The sequence below is a fragment of the Trichechus manatus genome, unplaced genomic scaffold, assembly GCF_000243295.1.
Source record: "Trichechus manatus latirostris isolate Lorelei unplaced genomic scaffold, TriManLat1.0 scaffold00112, whole genome shotgun sequence".
In the NCBI taxonomy this organism is placed as follows: Eukaryota; Metazoa; Chordata; class Mammalia; order Sirenia; family Trichechidae; genus Trichechus; species Trichechus manatus.
This window is the reverse complement of record NW_004444048.1, coordinates 6,353,358-6,372,239: the sequence shown is the minus strand read 5'-3', so window position 1 is coordinate 6,372,239 and position 18,882 is coordinate 6,353,358. Positions and strand designations below refer to the sequence as shown.

At 37.7% G+C, this 18,882-nt stretch overlaps 1 protein-coding gene across 7 annotated transcripts in view; it reads right to left on the bottom strand.

Annotated features, from left to right (window-relative positions):
- Positions 1-18,882, bottom strand: part of CCDC91 (coiled-coil domain containing 91) — a 432,308-nt gene that overhangs the window by 339,102 nt on the left and 74,324 nt on the right. For 5 of the 7 annotated variants that reach the window (XM_023738055.1, XM_023738059.1, XM_023738060.1 and 2 more), the window contains exon 2: positions 7,068-7,161. The exons of 1 other annotated variant lie outside the window; for it this stretch is intronic. The gene's annotated coding sequence lies outside the window, so the exon portion shown is untranslated. Of the gene's footprint in view, positions 1-7,067; positions 7,253-18,882 lie in introns of those variants that run through there. One more of the 7 variants, XM_023738056.1, reaches the window with a different exon arrangement.

The following is an 18,882-nucleotide window of genomic DNA, read 5'->3' as shown; positions in this document are numbered from 1 at the left end:
ACAAACTCCAGAAGATAAGCTAGATAACTGGGATCTTCTAAAAATTAAACACTTATGCTCATCAAAAGACTTCACCAAAAGAGTAAAAAGAGAACTTACAGACAGAAAAAAAAATTTTGGGCCATTACCAATCAGACAGGGGTCTAATCTCTAAAATCTACAAGAAAAGACAATACCTCTACAACAAAAAGATGAATAGTCCAATTTAAAAACGGACAAAGGAATTGAACAGACATTTCACCAAAAAAGACACTCAAGCAGCCAGCAGACACGAGGATATGCTCGCGATCACTAGCCATTAGAGAAATGCAAATCAAAACCATAATGAGATAACATCTCACCCCAGCATTACTAGCACGAATCAAAAAATTGGAAATAACAAATGTTGGAGAGGCTGCAGGCAGACTGGAACTCTTATGCACTGCTGGCAGGAATGCAAAACGATACAACCATTTTGGAAAATGATATGGTGTCTCCTTAGAAAGTCAGAAATAGAGATACCATACAATCCAGCAATCCCACCCCTAGGAATATATCCTAGACAAATAAGAGGTGTCACACAAATAGACATAAGCACACCCATGTTCACTGCAGCATTGTTCACAATAGCAAAAAGATGGAAACAACGTAAATGCCCATCAATAGATGAACGGAAAGAGAAACTATGGTACATACACAGAACGGAGTATTATACAACGATAAAGAACTGATGAATCTGCGAAACACCTCATAACATGGATGAATCTGGAGGGCATTATGCTCAGTGAAATAAGTTAATCACAAAACGACAAATATTGTATGAGACCACTACTGTAAAAACTCGTGAAAAGGTCTACACACCAAAAACAATCTTTTGATGGTTACGAGGGATGGGAGGGGTGTGGGGGGAAACACGAAATAGATGATAGATAAGCAGTAACTGTGGTGACCGGTAAGACAGTACACAATACTGGGGAAGCCAGCACAACTTGTACAAGGAAAGTCATGGAACGTCCACAGACACATCCAAACTCCCTGATGGACGAAACCACTGGGCTGAGGGCTGTGGGGAACATGGTATCGGGGAACATCTAGCTCAACTGGCATAACATAGTTTATAAAGAAAATATTCTACGTTCTACCTTGGTCAGTAGCATCTGGGGTCTTTAAAGTCTATAAGCAGCCATCTAAGATACTCCACCGATCTTACCCCTTCGGGAGCAAGGGTGAATGAAGAAAACAAGATACAAGGAAAAGATCAGCCAAAGGACTACTGGACCACAACTACCACGGCCTCCACTAGACTGAGTCCAGTACAACTAGATGGTGCCCAGCTACCACCACTGACTGCTCTGACAGGGATCACAACAGAGGTTCCAGGATAGAGCTGGAGAAAAATGTAGAACAAAATTGTAACTCACAAAAAAAGACCAGAGTTACTGGCCTGACAGACTGGAGAAACCCCGAGAGTATGGCCCCCAGACACCCTTTTAGCTCAGTGGTGAAGTTACCTCCGAGGTTCACTGTTCAGCCTGGGAGTGGACAGCCCCGTAAAACCAAATGAGACTGACGAGGTACAGGAGTCCAGTGACAAGGGCCAGAAGGCAGAAGGGGACAAGGAAGCTGGTGATAGGGAACCCAAGGTTGAGTAAGGATATTGTTGATGTGTTGTGAGATTGTTAACCATTGTCATAGGGCAACATTTGCAGTAACTGTTAAATGAGAAACTATTTTGTTCTGTAAGCCTTCATCTTAAGTGAGAATAACAGCACAATTGGAAGAGTGCAATCAGTATCACTGAACTGTGCATGTAGAAATTTTTGAAATGGTGTATCTTTGGCTATGTGTATTTTCACCAAAAAAAAAGGTTGAGAAGTTGGAGGATTGATATGTTGTGGGGTTGTTAACCAATGTCATAAAACAACATGTGTACTACTGTTTCATGAGAAACTATTTGTTCTGGTAGGCCTTCACCTGAAGTACAATTAAAAAAAAAAAAATAAGGGGAAGAAAAATTAGCAGCACTGATTTGTAAAAATCAGTTCTCCAAAATAAAAAATTTAAAAATTGGTTTTACAAAGAAATACTACAAACTGTAGGTTTCTTTATGGAATTAACTCCAATACATTTAAAACATTATTTTATATAAAGTACATTTACATATAGATTTTTAGAAAATTTCTAGCATTTTACACGATAGCCCATTAAACTACAAATATTTTAAGAATGCAGCAACACCAAATTTGTCTGTCACCAAGTTACAGAATCATGAACTTGGCTGAAAAATTGGCAGATCATGCAGTTCATGACATATTATGCAGTTAATCTTTTTGTGTCTTGCAGGAGGAAAGATGTATACAATATTATGATTTGAGCTCTACATTGAAAGATCTCATAATATCTAGGTTTAATAAACCTGATAATTCTTTATATCTAAATTTAATGTCTTTGTTGCTCTAGTATATTAATCCCTGCCTTTGCTATCTTTAGTATTTAATGCATGGCTAATATTCTAAAAATACATTACAAGAAAAACATACAAGAGGGTAAGACGTATACACAGCACTCAATGTAACAAATTTTATTACATACAAAAATCCTCAAGAAGTTTATGGCCTTGTTTGTGGAGGAGAGTAGAGTATAAGAAAAGCATGCAATTACAAAGTATAAAAGATATAATAGAGCCTTAAGGAAGAAGAAAATTTTCCCAGTAGGAGGAAATATTTTCAGATGGTGATATATCTGGTTGGAAGCATTCTGAAATGTTTCAGGTAAGAGGAAGCACTTGAGAAAGATTTCAAAAAACCTAACAGAAGATGGGAGGAATACACAGAGTCACTGTACCAAAAAGAATTGGTTGAAGTTCAACCACTTCAGGAGGCAGACATTCAATGATTTTAGGAGGTAGTGTATGATCAAGAACTGATGGTACTGAAGAAGTCCAAGCTGCACTGAAGGCACGGGCAAAAAACAAGGCTCCAGGAATTGACAGAATACCAGTTGAGATGTTTCAACAAACAGGTGCAACGATCGAAGCACTCACTCATCTAGGCCAAGAAATTTGGAAGACAGCTACCTGGCCAACCAACTGAAGAGATCTGTATTTGTACCCATTCTGAAGAAAAGGTTATCCAACAGAATGCAGAAATTATCAAACAATACCATTAATATCACACACAAGGAAAATTTTGCTGAAGATAATTAAAAAATGGTTGCAGCAGTACATGAACAAGAAACTGCTAGAAATTCAAGCTGGATTCAGAAGAGGCGGTAGAACCAGGGATATCACTGCTGATGTCAGATGGATCTTAGCTGAAAGCAGAGAATACCACAAAAATGTTTACTTGTGTTTTATTGACTATACAAAGGCATTCAACTGTGTGGGTCATAAAAAACTATGGATAAGATAGAGAATAGGAATTCCAGAACACTTAATTGTGCTCATGAGGATCCTGTACATAGACCAAGAGCAGTCATTCAAACATAAAAAGGGAATACTGAGGGCTTTAAAATCAGGAAAGGTGTGCGTCAGGGGGTAACCTTTCACCATACTTACTCAGTCTGTATGCTAAGCAAATAATCCAAGAAAATGAACTATATGAAGAACATGGCATCAGGACTGGAGGAAGGCTCATTAACAACATGTGATATGTAGATGACACAACCCTGCTTGATGAAAGTGAAGAGGACTTGAAGCACTTACTGATGAAGATCAAACACTACAACCTTCAGTATGGATTAAACCTCAACATAAAAAAAAAACAAAACTCCTCACAACTGAACCAATAAGTAACATCATAATAAACGGAGAAAATACTGAAATTGTTAAGGATTTCACTTTACTTGGATCTACCATCAACGCCCATGGAAGCAGCAGTCAGGAAATCAACTGACATATTGCACTGGGCAAATATGCTGCAAAAAACCTCTCTGAAGTGTCAAAAAGCAAAGATGTCACTTTGGGGACGAAGGTGCACCTGACCCAAGCCATGGTATTTTCCACCACCTCATATGAATGTGAAAGCTGGACAATGAATAAGGAAGACCAAAGAATTCCTGCCTTTCAATTATGGTGTTGGTGAAGAATACTGACTATACCATGGACTGCCAGAAGAACAAACAAATCTGCTTGGAAGAAGTACAGTCAGAATGCTCTTTAGAAGCAAGGAAGGCGAGACTTCGTCTCATATATTTTGGACATGTTATGAGGTGGGACCAATCCCTGGAGAAGGACATCAAGCTTGGTAGAGGGTCAGTGAAAAAAAGGAAGACCCTCACTGAGATGAATGGACACAGTGGCTGCAACAATGGGCTCAAACATAATAACTATGTCTTAGTCATCTATCGCTGCTGTAACAGAAATACCACAAGTGGATGGCTTTAATAAAGAGAAGTTTATTCTCTCACACTCCAGTAGGCTGGAAGTCTGAATTCAGGGTGCCGGTTCCAGGGGAAGGCTTTCTCTGTCAGCTCTGAAGGAAGGTCCTTGTGATGCATCAGTCTTCTCTTGGTCTGAGAGCATCTCAGCACAGAAACCTCAGGTCCAAAGGATTTGCTCTGCTCCTGGCACTGCATTCTTGGTGGTATGAGGTACCCATGCCTCTCTGCTCGCTTCTCTCTTTTATATCTCAAAAGAGACTGGCTTAAGACACTATCTAATCTTGTAGATCTCATCAATATAACTGCCACTAATCCATCTCATTACATCATAGTGATAGGATTTACAACACATAGGGAAACCACATCAAATGACAAAACAGTGGACAATCACACAATACTGGGAATCATGGCCTAACCAAGTTGACACATATTTTTGGGGGATACAATTCAATGACATTCCACCCTTTGACCTCCAAAAATTCATGTCTTTACCACATGTAAAACATATTCACTCCATCATATCATAGCAAAAATCTTAAATCAATTCCAAGTCCAAAATCCAAAAATTCCTCTTCATCTGTGAAATCTAGAATACAAGTTATCTGCTTCCAAAGCACAATGGTGCAACAGCGACAAGGTAGGTATTTCCATTACAAACGAGACAAATTGGAGGGAAAGAAGGCATAACAGGCAGCAAGCAAGTCAGCAGAACACATTACATTAGCTCTCAAGGCTTGAAAATAATCCTCTGTTCTTTGAGACTATTCACACGATAGCCCTGCCGTCCAAACTCTAGGTACTGGCCACACTCTCCGGATTCTGAGTGGAGGCCCCTCGGCCCTGGGCTTCAGCTCCACCTTCCAGGTCCCCTGGGATGGTAACTTGGCTCCCTCAGCTTTAGGCACACCATGCTCCTAGTCCATCTGAGTGGCAATGACACCCTTAGAAACAGCAGAGACCCTGATTTCACCCTTTGAAACTCCAGAGGTCCTGGCCATACCTTTTGCGACTGAGGCAGCTTGGCTTCCTGTGTTTCTTGTCTCTTCAGCTTCTGCTTCCCGGTTTCTTGGCCTCTCAACTTCTCGGGCCTCATACCCGCATCTGCCCTGCTGGAGCAAGTGTTCCAAAGCTGTGAAGCTCCACCAATAAGTGCCTGGAGGCACCCCACTCCGCCAGCAAACTTCGGCTGGAAGGCACTCGGCTCTCACTCTGTGGGTAGGCTCCAGCACTGTCTAGCGCTGGTCTCCTGTTCTGCTGCTGCCACTTCGCAGCTGCTGCCAGTTCTCTGCCATTGCCAGTCCTCTGCTGCTGCCACTTCTCTGCTGCTGCTGGTCCTCTATCCATTCACAGTTTCAAAACTGCTGTCATATTTTAGGTATCTGTTAGAGCAGCACCCCACTCTCAGTACCAAATTCTGTCTTAGTCATCTAGTGCTGCTATAACAGAAACACCACAAGTGGATGGCTTAACAAAGAGAAGTTTATTCTCTCACAGTCTAGTAGGCTACAAGTCCAAATTTAGGGCAGCAGCTCCAGGGGAAGGCTTTCTGTCTCTGTTGGCTCTGGAGGAAGGTCCTTGTGATGCATCAGTCTTCCCTTGGTCTGGGAGCATCTCAGCACAGGAACCTCAGGTCCAAACGACATGCTCTTCTCCCAGCACTGCCTTCTTGGTGGTATGAGGTACCCATGCCTCTCTGCTCACTTCTTTTATATCTCAACAGAGACTGGCTTAAGCCACTATCTAATCTTACAAATCTCATCAATATAACTGTCACTAATCCATCTCATTACATCATAGTGATAGGATTTACAACACATAGGGAAATCACATCAAATGATGAAACGGTGGACAATCACACAATACTGGGAATCATGGCCTAACCAAGCTGACACATATTTTGGGGGGACATAATTCAATCCATGACAAATTGTGAGAATGGCACAGGACTGGGCAGTGTTTTGTTGTTGTACATAGGGTCACCGTGAGTCAGAACCGATTCGACAGCACCTAACAACAACAGAAAATTTAAGAGTCCCTGGGTGGTGCAACCAGCTAACACACTCAGCTGCTAACCAAAAGGCTGGAGTTTCACATCCACTCAGAGGCACCTCAGAAAAAGGCCTGACAATTTACTTCCGAAAAAATCAGCCACTGAAAACCCTATGGAGCACAGTTCCACTCTGACACACATGAAGTCACCATGAGTTAGGAATCGACCCAATGGCAACTGGTTTAACAGAAAATTTAAATTGCACATTCAGAACATGCATTTTATTCAAGTCTTTTTCCAAACTCAGCTAAAAATAGCAAATATTTTTTTTATTGTTTGCTTCTGCATAAACACAAGGTCAAAGAAAATGTGAAATGAGAAAACTGTAAGAAATCTGAAAGCAAAAGGACAAGTGAAAATTGACAGTAAATACAAGGAAAATGGACCCTAAACTACCAAATGGGAAAATGAGAACGCACTTGTATCACAAAATTTACAAAAGGCTCAGGAATGGGGGGCACTGAAATATGGGTGAGGTGAAACTCAAAACAGGAGTGTCAGGTGTAGCTCAAGATCTCCTCCCAGAATCTACAAACTGGGCAATGTACAACAGACTAGAGGTTTATTCCCTGGATAGGGTAAAACGGAGGGTTTCTGGAGTGGAAAAGACGACATAGGTGAAATAAGTCAAAGTTATATTAAATGTTGACGCACATACCCCCAGTCCTCTTCCAATCCCTCAGCATCCAAAACGCCAGCAGCCAGGCTTAACACCTCCAGTCAGGAGATTAAAAGATTCTTCTCTGGTGAATCTAATCAAAGGAAGAAAATAGGCCTCATGAGAGGTTCTACAAAGAAAAAGCCCAGTCAGGTAAACACTACCTTGAAAAGCTCCACTCAAATGCACAGAATTTGCCTAAGTTCCTGATTCCAATAAAAGGCCGAACAGTATAAAGGTTTAAGGAGACTTTGTGGTGAAACAGTTAAGCACTTGGCTGCCAACCAAAAAGTTGGTAGTTTGAACCCACCCAGCAGTTCCCTGGGAAAAAGACCTGGTGATCTGCTCCCACAAAGATTACGGCCTAGAAAACCCTATGGGCGGGGCAGTTCTACTCTGTCATATGGGGTCGCTCGCTATAAGTCAAACAGCAACTCGACAGCAACCAACAAATAACAAGTAGAAAGGTTAAAAGAAGAAGCTATGGACTCACACTGCCTGAATCAAATTCCAGTTCTGTCACTTACCAGCTCTATTACATTAGGCAAATTAAATATTCCATGCCTTGGTTTTCTCATCTGTCAAATGGAGATAACAGTAACTAACTCCTACAGTTATTATGAGGATTAAATGAAAATAGATGAAGTTCTTAGAACAGTGTCTAACACATTCTAAACACGAGATGTGTTTCCTAATTTTAATTTTACATATGAGTAAACACTTTTACAAGTGTTTCCTCACTCTTACACATAAGCAGACTGCCAAGGAAAACCAAACATATAAAGAAACTACCCGCAATGAAAAAAAAAGACTAAATGAATCAAAAGAAAGATGGAAAAAACAGAGACTACACAGGAAAAAAAAAAACTATAATATGTTCAGAGAGTTAACAAGATAGTGCATCCATGAAATAAAAATAGAAAGAATTTTTTTACAAGACTAACATCTGAATTTGTTTTTTTTTTAACAAGCCTAATGTCTTGGAGGAAACCCTGGTGGCATAATGGTTAAGAGCTACGTCTGTTAACCAAAAAAAAAGGTCAACAGCTCAAATCCACCAGGCGCTCCTAGGAAACCCTATGGGCAGTTCTACTCTGTCCTATAGCGTTGCTATGAGTTGGAATCAACTCGACGTCAAAGGGTTTTTTTGTTTTTGTTTTTTAATGTCTTGGAAATACAACCTATGATTGCAAAAATAAAAAAATTCAAGTTGAGAAATAAAGCTAAGGGAATATACTTTAAAAAGTACAATATAAAAGAAACATAGACAGAAAATCAGCAAAAAGATTTTTAAAAATTACAAAATCCAGCTTAGGATATGCAACATCTAATTATTAAGAGTTTTAGAAAGACAGAACAAGGAAAACAAAAGGAAAAAAAATCATCAACAAAATGTCAAGAAAATGTTGTAAAACTAAAGAATATAATTTCCATATAAAATGGGTCCATCAAGTATTCAAGTATTCAAGAAAACAGAAGAGAGGGGGAAAAAAAACACAAAGGCATACTAGAGACAAAGAGAAAACCCTAAAAGCACTACAAGTTTCTAGAACTCAAAAAAATCCACTGTGGTCTAGTCAATTCCAACCTGAAGGTTCCAGATACGCAAAATAGGTTTCATGCAAAGGATCTAGAATTAAATGGCATCGGGCTTCACAATAGCAATGCAGGCAGGTGAAAAACAATGGAGCAATGTGTTTAAAATTCTGAAGGAAAATACATTATTTCCATCAAAATATTTTGGAAGAAAACTCAAGTAAAAGTTTTTCTTTTCAAAACTAACTATAAAAGGGGGCTTAAATGATTTAAATTAGCATTTAGTCAGTGAATAAATTAGAAGTTTTCATAATGTTGTTGTTGTTGTGAGTTGCCGTTGTTAGTGGCCGGTGTTAGTTGCTGAGCTGCTCTGCCTCATAATAACCCCATGTGGGTCCCTGGGTGGCGCAAACAGTTTATGCTCAACTGGTAACCTAAAGGTTGGTGGTTCTAACCCTCCCATCGGTACTGCAGAAGCAAGGCCTGGCAATTTTCTTTCGTTAAAATTACAGCCAAGAAAACCCTATGGAGCAATTCTACTCTGTAACACATGGGGTTGCCATGTGTTCATAATTTTAGTCTACTTTATAACATCTTCCCATATTACAAATATTTATACAAAATGTAAAAGTGTATCTCTAGACACCAAAGTTAATCAAAACAAAACAAAAACCAAAGGCTAACAGAAAAAGACATTTAGGCAACTGACTTCAAAAAACAAAATCTCCAGAAATCATACAGATTATTTCATCACCCCAAAGTACCCCACCACTTACTTAATGCTGTCAACTCAGCATTTAACTCAATCTCTATCCCATTTGGAAAACTAGTAGTTAACCAACATCCTCAAAATTACAATAGTATTTTCCCCTTTGATTCTATTTGGTGTCATGTTTTCATGTTTTCTATAATGCAATAGAGACAAGTGATTTTTTTTTTTGTGACTCTTCTGGGCAAACATAAATTGGAAACAATAAATGGAACAAAGGCAACACACACACACACACCACTGTAAGGTCTGTCCATGCTTAACATCACACAACAGTGTAAAACTATTTTTCAAAACGGTTGCACAAATTTTACTCATGGAAGCAATGTATAGAGTTCCTGTGTATCCTCCTCCTTTCCAACACGTGGTTTTCTCAGATTTTTTTTTAATTTTTGCCAATCAAATCTTTAAGGCAGCTTTTGATGAATAAAAATTCTTAATTTAATAAATGAATTGTATCAATCTATTCCTTTATAATTAGTTACCAGTTTTTTAATGTTATTTTTAAAGCCCTTTCTTATTTTCAGGTCTAAAAGATACGCACCGATATTTTCTACAAAGAAAGTTAAGATTTAATTCTTGACATTTAAGTACTTAACCTATCTGGAGTTTAATTTTTTTATATATTGGAGGCAGAGATCTAAATTCTTAATTGTATTTTTTTTTAATTTTTGCCAATATGGTTCATTTTTCCAATTTTTATTTTTTGAATAGTACCTTCCTTCCTCACTGATCTAACATGTTATTTTTATCATATACCAAAATTCTATAAATGTGTCTATTTCTGGCTACAAAATTATTTCAGGAGAAATGACATCTTTATATTAAGTCACTCTGTCCCTAAACATGGCATGTATCTTATTCTTAAGATATGCTATGGTTAAGTCTTTTTTTATGCCTATTAATAAAGTCATACAATTTTCCCTAAAGAAGTCCTGCACATCTCCCGTTATGTTTATTCCTAGATACCAATACTATTTTAATCTCTTCTTTTAAATTATATTTTCTAGTTGTTTGCTGCAGTTGTATAACAATCCAAATGACTTACGTATATTAACATTATATCCAGTTACCTTTTCTAAGCTTTGTTTCTAATAATTAACCTGTATATTCTTTTTATTTTATATGTAAATGATCACGTTGCCTACAGATAAGAACAGTTTTATTTCCCCCTTCGCAATCCTCACGTCTAATTCCATTTTCTTGTCTTAATGCACGTTATAACCTTCAATTCAATGCTAAATACAAGAGGTAATGTGACAGATTATATTTTTCAATAGTCTCAAACATATCTATTATTCCACATACAGTGTAAGAAGAATATATAACACTGATACTTCTCCCATCAAGCGGTAGGGTCTGTCTCAATCTTTGAACGTGGGAATCATTACAACTGCACAACCAACAGAGTAGAGCAGAAGTGATATTAAGTGACTTCTTCAGCTAGGTCATAAAAATGCAATTATTTGGGCCTTGTGCCCTTTTATTGCTTGTTCTTGGGACCTAGCTGCCTTGATGTGAGACAGACCAAACTAGCTCACACAAAGAGACCATGCAGCGAAGTCACATATAAGAGTTCCACCTGACTACCCAGCCGAGTTACCAGCAAACAGCAGTATCAAATCATCACACATATGATTGAAGACACCTCCAGATAATTCCAGCCACTAGCCATCAAGTCACGTTCAATATTCAGGTCATTCCAGCTGAAGCACTAAAAAAGGTAGAGCAGTAAGAAAACTTTCTGCTCTGCACTGTCCAAGTTACTGGCATTCAGAATCAACAAGCATAATAAATGGTTGTTAACGCCATTAAGCTTGGAACACTTCGTTGTGTAGCAGGAACAGGTAATAACAAGGATACCTGTTTCATTCCTGGTTTTAAAGGTAATGACTTTAACATATTCCCATTTTAGAAAGATATCTAATGAAGGTTGCTGGTTTTATTTTTGTTTTTCTTACTAATATTCTTGAATAAGTTAAAGAAGTTCCCTACATCCTAATTTGCTAAGTATTTTTTATTATGAATTTACACTGATGATCAAATACTTTTTTTTGTATCTATATGGTTTTTCTCTTTTAATCTATTAATGTAGACATTCAAATTTATGGATCATCTAATAGTAAGCCATCCTTGCACACCTGGAATAAACCCAACTTGGTAATGTTGTTTGTCTACATTTACAACGTTGGTTTCAATTTGCTAAGACCTTGTTTAAGATTTCTGAATCTATATTTATAAATGAAATATCTTTCTAATTTGGATTTCTTATAATGTCTTCATTTGGCTTGCTTATCAAGGTTATGCTGGGATCTCAGAACTAGCTGGAGCTGTGTCCCTCTTGTTCTATTAGTTAAAAGGGATTGCATCAGATTGGAATAATCTATTTCTTAAAATTTTGGTAGAAATTGCTTACAAAATGTCTGGGCTTAATGCATTCTTTGTGGGAAGATTCAATTTCTTATAATTATAGAATGACTCAGGCTTTTAATTTCTTCCTCGGTCATTTTTTGTAAGCAGTATTTTTCTAGAAATGTGTCTATCTTGCCTAAGGGTTTTTTTTTTTTTTTTAAGTTGGCATATTGTTGTTAGCCATAGTTTCATTACCTTTTAATCTCTGCTTTATATATGGTTATGTCTCTTTTTCATTCTATGTATCTCATATTCTATGATGTCCATGAATTGTATTACTTAAATCTTCTGTTTCCTTGTTGATTTTTTTCTTATCATTAATCATGAGAGGTGAGTTGTTATCTTCCACTATAATGGCACAAGTTCAATTTCTCCCTGAAACACCATCAACTTTTGGCTGCATGTTTGCTGCTATAGATTCTTGGTGAATTTAACATTTTATCATTATAAAGTGATCAAATCCTAATATGATTTTTTTTTATTTTAAAGTTGATTCTGGATAATAATAATATAGCTAAGCCAACTTTTTTTTTTTTTTTTTTAATGCTTCAACATTACATGATCTGTTCTTTCTACCTAGAATGCTCTTTCCCCAGTAGCTCTCTGGCTTAACCTTCTAACTCCACTGAGTCTTGATTCAATATCACCCAATTTTAAATGATAAAGCCCTCCCTTAATCATTCCTGATTCCCATTTCCCTGCTCTCTTTTCCAAAGCACTCACTGCTTTCTAATATACTATATTTATCTATTTCTTTGTACAGTAGTCCCCGACTTACAAAAGGGTTCCGTTCTGATGACTCTGTCCGTTGGTTCTGACATAAGTCAAATACCTAATTTTTTTTAGTGTTCATTATTATTGCTTTTTATTATCAGTACCTTTACAAATTATAATATTGAATATTGACAACTGAACAGCTGAGAATGGTAACCTAAGCAAATTATGCACTGCAACACTGTATGTAGTACATATTACTAATGATAAGATGTACAAAAAAAAAAACAAGTCATTAAGTGTGGTTCACCATAACTCAAACAGGTCTTAAGTCAAGGACTACCTGTATTCAATTACGTTTATAAATATAAGCTCTACGAGAACAGGAACTTTTTTATCAGTTTGATTACTAATGTAACTCAAATAGGTGGTGCTCAGTATACACTTGTTGAATGAATGAATGAAAGATTCTCAACCTCAAAGATTTTCAGAAAAATAAATACTAAAATGGATACCCACTGAACTGGCAAAGTGTAGATAACAATGTTGGAACAATGGCAGCTATTATAAATAGGCGGTGGTAAATCTGTGACACAACAACTTTGAAAAGCAATGTGGCACTATCTAGTGAAGATGAACGCTAGTATACCTTAACAAGAAATTTCAATTCTAGTTATTGCCCTAGAGAACTCTCGCAAGTGTGTACCAGGAGACTTGAAAGAATATTCATAGCAACACTGTTTATAACAGTCAACAGCAAGAACAATCCAAATGTCCATCAAGAAGACCTCCACTAGGTACTCAAGAGAAAGACCAGATTACCTGACAGAGCCCCGTTGATGGTACAAAAAAAAACTACCAAAAACCCATGTTGTCAAGTCAATTCTGACTCACAGCGACCCTACAGGACAGAGTAGAACTGCCCCATAGGGTTTCCAAAGAGTGGCTGGTAGATTCCAACTGCCAACCTTTTGGTTAGCAGATGGTACAGGTGTAGAAGAAATGATTGGCTGTCTGCATTCCAGGGCCATCCTTCATACAAAACCAAAGCAAAAGGCCACTGAGTGGGAGGCAGAAAACCCTTCCACTATCTGAAGCCAGAATATCAAGAGCCAACAGAGCCAAGTTGTGTACTTCTGCACACACTTTTCCAGAAAAAAAGGGGGGGAGGGGAATACTTCCCAGCTTACTGAAACTTGCTTCATGGCCCAGTATATGGTCTATCTTGGTTAAAGTTCCATATGCACATGAAAAGAATATGTATTCTGAAACTATCAGGTATAGTGTTCTACAGATGTATTCAAGTCAAGCTGGTTGAAAAGTGTTGTTCAAGCCTTTTATAGCCTTATTCTTCTTCTGTCTACTTCTAACAAATACTGAGAAAGAACAGTTAAAATTTTCAACTATAATTGCGAATTTGTCTATTTTTCCTCAAATATTACCACTCTTTCCTTCATGTATTCTGAAGTTCTCCATTATGGGCATACATATTTAGGATTATTATGTTTTCTTGATTAATTGATCCTTTATCAGTTGCAGTCAAGTAGATTCCCACTCATGGGGACCCCATGTGTGCAAAGCAGAATGGCATTTCATAGGGCTTTCAAGGCTGTGACTTTTTGAAAGCAGATTGCTGGACTTTTCTTTCCAGGTGTCTCTTGGTGGGTTCAAAATGATAACTTCTTGCTTAGTAGTAGAGTACTTAACTGTTTGCACCACCCAGGGACTCCGAATTGATCCTTTATTCATTATGAAATGTTCTTTTTTTAATCTCTGGCACAACTATTTGTCATAAAGTTTAAATTGTCTGATATTAACAGTTCTACAGCTTTCTTATGACTGGTGTTTGCAGAGAATGCCTTGCTCCATCCTTTTACTTTTTAACCTACAAGTGCATCTCTTGTAAACAGGATATAGTTGGTTCTTGCTTTTTCAATTCATCCTGACACTCTGCCTTTTAACTGGAATGTTTACACAATTTACATTCGATGCAATTTTTATATAGATATTTTTCAAACCATCATTTTGCTACTTTTATTTTGTCCCATCTATCTTTTGTTCCTCCTCTTCTTTTTTTTTTTTTTTTTTTTGGATTAATACTTTCTTTACAGCATATCCATTTATCACCTCTCTTGATACTTTAACTGTATCTCTTTTTATTTTTATGTAGTTGCTAAGCTGCTACTGTTGTTATTAGTTGCTGTCAAGTTGGCTCCAATTCATGGTGACCTTATGTATACCAGAATGAAATGCTGCCCAGTCATTTGCCGTCTTCATTATTGTTGGTATGTTTGAATCCATTGTTGTGACTATTGTGTCAGTCTCATTGAAGATTTTCCTCCTTTTCGCTGACCCTCTACTTTACCAGACATGATATCATTTTCTGGCGATTGGTCTTTCCTGATGACATGTCCAAAATAAGTGAGCCAAGTCTCACTATCCTCACTTGTAAGGAGTATTCTGGTTGTATTTCTTCTTAAGACTGATTTGTTTGTTCTTCTGGCAGTCCACACAGTATATTCAACACTCTTCACCACAATTTGAATACATCCATTCTTTTTCTGTCTTCTTTATTCACTGTATAGCTTTTACATGCATATGAAAAAAGACCAAGGCTACCTTAGTCATCAAAGTGACATCTTTGCATTTTAGAACTTTAAAGAGGTCTTTTGCAGCAGATTTGCCCAATGCAATACATCACTTGATTTCTTGACTCTTGCTTCCATGAACATTGATTTTTGATCCAAGTAGAATGTTGCTGACAACTTCAATTTTTTTCTCCATTTATCATGTTGTTGTTTATCAGTCCAGTTGTGAGGATTTTCGTTTTCTTCACACCCAGGTGTAATCCATTCCAAAGGCTGGAGCATCCTTAATTATCACAGTCTACTGTGTATTACACCACTTTACATATAAAGCAAGAAATGTCTAACAATATACTTCTATTTACTTCCACCCATCTTTTGTATTACTATTGTAAAAATTTTATTCTCTCTAAACATAAAACCCCAAATACATTATTATTTTTATTTTGAAGGTGAAATGTCTTAAAAAGTAATTAAGAAACAAGGAGGAAAAATCTAGTTGGTATCTGTCTACTAATTTACTGGCATTCTTCTACTGAAGACTTGTAGACTTAAGGGGACCTCTATGCAGATTTCTGAAGCTACTTCTTGCAACTCCTTCCTCTCTAGTATCCTGCCTGCTAATTCCAACTACCTGAGGAGCTCCAAACTCCAATCTCTGTTTCCTCCACCCACCAAAACCACTACTACCTAACTGGTCTCCACTTCCTTGTACTGTGGGAAAGTATTCTCAAGCAGAAAGCTGGGGCAAATATAAAGTTTATCTCATATGTTTCCTGTCTCTCAAGGATCACAGCCCTGAGTTATTACCCAATGCCTGAAAACAGGTGCTTCATATATTTTTTTCAAGTTGTTTACAGCAAGAGGGTGAAATCTAAAATGTGGTATTTTATCGTGGCCGAATGCACAAAGTTCTTTGTTTTACTTTTTTATTTTTATTGTTCAGCCTATTTTCCTATTAAAAGTTAAATTATCATAACATGTGTTTGTGTATGTATGCACATGTATATGGATATATGAACACATGTATACACACACATACATACACAGAGTGCTAAAAAAAACTGGTAAAATGTTAACAAAAACAAAAACCAAACTCATTGTCATGGAATCGATTCCAACTCAGAGTGACCCTACAGTACAGAGCAGAACTGCCCCATGCGGTTTCTAAGGCTGTAATCTTTCTGAAAGCAGATTCCCAAATCTTCCTCCCGAAGAGTGGCTGGTGGGTTCGAACCACCGACATCTCACTTAGCAGCTGAGCACTTAACCCTGGGTGAAGAATATATAGGAATCATTTGGACTATTTTTACAGCCTTTCTGTATGTCCAAAATTATCTAAAAATATAAAAAAAAAAGAAATATGTTGCATACCAAAAAGACAAGCTACAGACTGGGAAAAAATATTTGCAAACCACATATCTGACAAAGGACTCACAGCCATATAAATAATCAAAACACAACAGCAAAAGAAAAAAAATTCAATTGGAAAATAGGCAAAAGATATAGAGACTTTTCATCAAAGAGGATATACGAAGAGGACGGCAAATAAGCCATAAAATTACGTTCAACATCACTAGCTATTAAGGAAATGTAAATTAAAACCATGTTGAGATTATCATCACACACCTATTAGGACAACTAAAATAAAAAGGAGTGACAATATCAAATGCTAGCACGGACGCAGAGAAACTGGGTCTCTCAAACATTGCTGGTGGGAAGGTAAAATGTTAACGTGACTGGAAAATAATGTCAGTTTCTTAAAAACTTAAACCTACATTTACTCTAAGACCCAGCAATTGCCCTCCTGGGCGTTTATCCAAGAGAAATGAAAACATGTCTACACAAAATCTGTACACAATTATACACAGCAGCTTTATCTGTAATAGCCAAAAATTGGGAACAACCAAAATGTCCTAGAATAAGTGAATGGCTAAAAGAAAAAAAACTGCTACATCCACATCATTATAATACTACTCAGCAACAAAAAGAACTACTGATACATGCAACAAGTTGGATGGATCTCAAGAGCATTGTGGTGAGTGAAAAAAGTCAATCTCAAAAGGTCAGACACTACATGATTCCATTTATATAACATTCTCAAAATGACAAAAATATAAAGATGGAGAACAAATTAGTGGTTACCAGAGGTTAGAGATGGTGGGGAAAAGGGAGGTAGGTATGACTATAAAGGGAAAGCACAAGGGAGATCTTTGTGGTGTTGGAATAGTTCTGTATCTTGATTGCAGTAATGGTTATACAAATTTATGTGATACAATGACACAGAACTATACACACACTGTGCTAATGTCTATATCCTGGTTTTGATATTGCACTGTTTTAACCACTAAGGACACTGAATGAAAAGTAAACAGGACCTCTCTCTACTATCTTTGCAACTTCCTGTGAAACTAAAATTATTTCAAAATGAAAAGATTTTTTTTAATTCTACATGCATTGAAAATTATTTCAAAATGAAAAGATTTTTTTAAATTCCACATGCATTTAATACCAGCTCTTTCTACAAGCCAGCTGCTCAAGAAAGGTATTAGGGCAGGGCAGAAGACCTGAGAGAGTCCACCTCAGTGACGAAGAAGCATTTCATGGACTTTTCTCCATATGAAGCAAAACCTATCAGGTTCTAGTGGAAAGTCAAGAAACCCACCTGACCATTAGTCCCAGGTAATGGTGCACTGCCAGTGAGGAAGAAACAGAAGTTAAGAGCCTACTCCCACTGTCAGAGAGACGTGAAACACTCCTGCATCTAGCCCCAGGTGAAGGTCCATGGCCACTGTGAGAAGGGTTGAAACAAAAGGCAACTGCTGATGAGGGACGGGCAAGAAACTGTTTGAGATCAGGATCCTGCAGTGATTTAAAAGTCTATGATAGGTAAGAGAGAAGCCCTGCTGGCACAGAGGTTAAGTGCTTGCCTACTAACCAAAACACTGGCAGTTCAAACCCACCATAAGCTCCACGGGAGAAAGATGCAGCAGTCTGCTTCCGTAAAGATTACAGCTTTGGAAACGCTGTGGGGCAGTTCTGCTCTGTCCTGTAGGGTCACTATGAGTCAGAATCGACTCAGTGGCGATGGGTTGGGTTTTTATAGGTAGGAGAGAAGAAACACAACCTCACACAAGACCTTCCTAACAGTAAACGGCAAAGTTTGGCTACCAAGAGAGAAAGGAGTAGAAACAATGAGAAAGCCCCATTTCTGAGGGTCTGGCACAGAGGGCCTATCTAAGATGGAAATGGAAGCAAGAGAACTGCGAAACTTGCCCTCAGCTCCCACAAGATGTGCCAAGTAACAATATGAGTTTACTCTGGAATGGGAGCACTCTGTGGGGTAGGTGTGGAAGGCCAAATGAAAGCTAAGAGTGAAGCAAGAATACTGAGAAAAATTCTTTGGCACTCCAGGTCCCACACTAAGTACAAGTAGCATGGTAATCCATTGCTGGAAGAATCTGAAATCTCTGACACATTGAAAGTAACTATAGCACAGAAAAATAAATAAAAATAAAAGGAAAGAAAACGTCAGCTCAACTACTGACAAGGTTGACTTAACTACCAATATCAATGACCTAAAAGAAGAAATGTGTCTATTTCAAGGCATAAATACAATTTATCTCAATCTTTTACAAGCAATGAGTGACATTCTATAAAATCTGAGACAAAAAAATTGACAAGACCAAAGGACTAATGGACCACAGCTACCAAGGCCTCCACCAGACTGAGTCCAGTATAGCTAGATGGTGCCCGGCTACCACCACTGACTGCTCTGACCAGGAGCACTACAGAGGGT